We start from the raw sequence: 3,080 nt of genomic DNA, 5'->3' as shown, positions 1-3,080 counted from the left end.
AATTCGTTAGAGGTGGAAGACAAAGAGATGGCTACTCAGTAAGATGGCTTACGTCTTGAGCCGATGTGTACAGCTGCTTGGTAGTATTTCGCAGTATAATGTAATGATGACAGCTCTGATCGATGTCTGTTCCCCATTCTACTTACCGCTTACAAAGCTGAAAGTGCCTACCGCATTACTTGTTCTATTAACTCTTAATGTACATTTTTAATAATTTTACATATTAGCTGTATCCCAGTCCGTATGAGTCAAGGGTAAGAGATCCAAGAGTGACCTCCCAAACATATTCAGAATGAAACTTCCTGGCAGATTAAAACTGTTTGCCCGACCGAGACTCGAACTCGGGACCTTTGCCTTTCGCGGGCAAGTGCTCTACCAACTGAGCTACCGTGCTTCGGTGGCTCAGTTGGTAGAGCACTTGCCCGCGAAAGGCAAAGGTCCCGAGTTCGAGTCTCGGTCGGGCACACAGTTTTAATCTGCCAGGAAGTTTCATATCAGCGCACACTCCGCTGCAGAGTGAAAATCTCATTCTGGATGTTCAGAATGAGCTAATATGTCCTCACCAAGCCATAGCGGACAACGCAACGGGCCTTCTGATGTTTGCAATCAATATTCAACGTTCAAAGGAGCCGAATCATGACACCAACACCGTTCCCTTCTTCAGTGTAATAAACGCACCCTGTCGCCCTAATCCTTAATCCCTTCCTCCCCCCTCCCTCTCCTCCTGTCGGCATTGCAGAGATCTCTCGGAGGGGACACCAAAGCCACAACACGTGTAGAACGTAATCAAATATCAACAAGACTGGGATTTTCTGGATTTCCAGGAGGCTTTTGATACCGTTTCTCACAAGTGGCTTTTAACGAAACTGCATACCTATGGCCTATCGCCTCAGTTGTGCGAATGGATTCGCGGTATCCTGTCCTAAAGGTCACGGTCTGTGGTAACTGAGAGAAAGTAATCAAATGAAACGGAAGTGGTATCTGTCGTTGCCTAAGGAAGTGTTGTAGGCCCCTACAATCCCAATCTATTAAAATGATTTAGGAGACAATTTGAGCAGACCTCTTAGATTGCTTTTAGGAGTTCAAAATAATTGTTCAAATGGTTCTGAGCACTATGGGTCTCTACATGTGAGGTCATCAGTCCCCTAGAACATAGAACTACTTAGACCTAACTGACCTAAGGACATCACACACATCCATGCCCGAGGCAGGAGTCGAACCTGCGACCGGAGCGGTCGCGCGGTTCCAGACTGAAGCGCCTAGAACCGCTCAGCCACACAGGCCGGCTTTTTTAGGAGTTATTTATCGTCTAATAAAGTTATCAGAAGAACAAAACCAATTGCAAAATGATTTAGACAAGATATCTGTATGGGGCAAAAAGTGGCAAATGCCACTAAATAACTGGAAGTGAGACGTCGTCCACGTCAGTTCGAAAATGAATTGGTTACATTTCGGTTACACTACAAATCGCACAAATCTAAAGGCTATCAATTCAACTACATACCTAGGAATAGCAATTACGAACAACTTAAGTTGAAACGATGACGTAGGTAATGTTGTGGAAAGGCGAACCAAAGACTGTGTTTCGTTGACGGAACACGTAAAAGATGAAACAAAGTCGCTAAAGAGACAACCTACTCTACGCTTCTCCGTCCTTTGCTACAGTGTACTGTATGGGTTCTTTAGCATCTAGGACTTTCGGAGGACATCTGTAAATTTCAAAGAAGGGCAGCTCGCTGTGTAATATTGCGGAATAGGGAGAGACTGTGACGGATATGATACGCGAGTTGTGGTGATAATCATTAAAATAAAAGTGTTTTTCTAAGCGCCAAGACGTTTTCACGAAATTCCAATCTCAAACTTTCTCCTCCGAATGCAAAAATAGTTTGTAGATGCCCACCTACATAGTGAGCAATGTTGACCATAATGGAATAAGAGAAATAAAATAAATCAGAGCTCGCATGAAGAGATTTAAGTTATAGTATTTCCAGAGCCGTTATGGGTAGGCAAACAGTATGAAAGTGGTTCCATGAACACTTTGCCGGGCACTTAAGTGTGATTCAGGAGTAGTCGGTAGATTTAGGTTTCGTCTGATTATGTACGGCCGCCGTGTCTGCACGGAAAAACGTCGCTGCCCGAAGTATAGAACATTCTTTCTCTGAGTCGATCAGAGTCTTTGAAGAAAACCGTATCTAGGGTGTATTATGGTCACCTCGACTTCAAGAAAATGGCCACTGCCAGAGTCAAATACTGTGGGCAACGACATGATGATTATTTAAAATGGAAAGCCAAGCATCAGTTTTTGCCAATTTCCCACAGAAATAAAAACGAGAACCTCAGAACACGAAATATGGTCTATTTTGTCAGTTGTTGAGAATATGAGCGCTACGTGGTTGTATTATCAGACATGTCATGAAAACGGCTACCAAGAGCTGATCTAAACACATTTTTGGTTAACAGATTTCACTGTCCCTTTCCACTGCCGACTTCGAACTTTTGTTCATTGTCAGACGGCTGCATTACAGGACAAAATATTAACCAGATATTCAGTGATTAGCGTGCAGTGGTGTCCTATAGTGAAAATATTTTAACTAATAAGTATTCAGAAAAGAAAGAAACATAAATAAAATTTGCATAGCACTAGTACTTACAGTGAACGTCTCCTGATTGCTTTGAAGACTTGCATAGTTACTATTTTCCGTGTAACACGTAATGTTATCGTGATAAACGCATCCCAGAGTTACAAACACGATCTCTAAAACACAAAATCAGAGGCGGGTCAGCATTAGTACTTCTACATAGAACAGTCTGATTTCACATTAACTTCACGTGTTTCACACGATCTGGTAGCTTACAAAGATGCTGCAAAGCAAAGATATACATTGTTTACATTAGGTGTCAAATGAGTTGTATTATATCAACGACTTAACTATCATAATATCAGCTACTGACAAAATAGCTTTACATCTCCATAGCCGGGTAAGGTAGGAGAGACAGTGAGCACATTCAAGAATTGTAAAACTAAACAGATAAAAATAAGTATTTCACAAAGCTTAACAAATGATGCTTGATAGCAAAAG

The 3,080-nt window shown here is 42.0% G+C and overlaps 1 non-coding gene across 1 annotated transcript; it reads left to right on the top strand.

Moving 5' to 3' along the window:
- Positions 1-390: 390 nt before the first annotated feature.
- Positions 391-465, top strand: Trnas-cga (transfer RNA serine (anticodon CGA)). Its single transcript has one exon. It is a non-coding gene; the product is annotated as a tRNA-Ser (tRNA).
- The last annotated feature ends 2,615 nt before the right edge of the window (positions 466-3,080 follow it).

This window comes from Schistocerca gregaria, chromosome 4 (assembly GCF_023897955.1).
Source record: "Schistocerca gregaria isolate iqSchGreg1 chromosome 4, iqSchGreg1.2, whole genome shotgun sequence".
NCBI lineage: Eukaryota > Metazoa > Arthropoda > Insecta > Orthoptera > Acrididae > Schistocerca > Schistocerca gregaria.
This window is presented reverse-complemented; position numbering and strand designations above follow the sequence as displayed.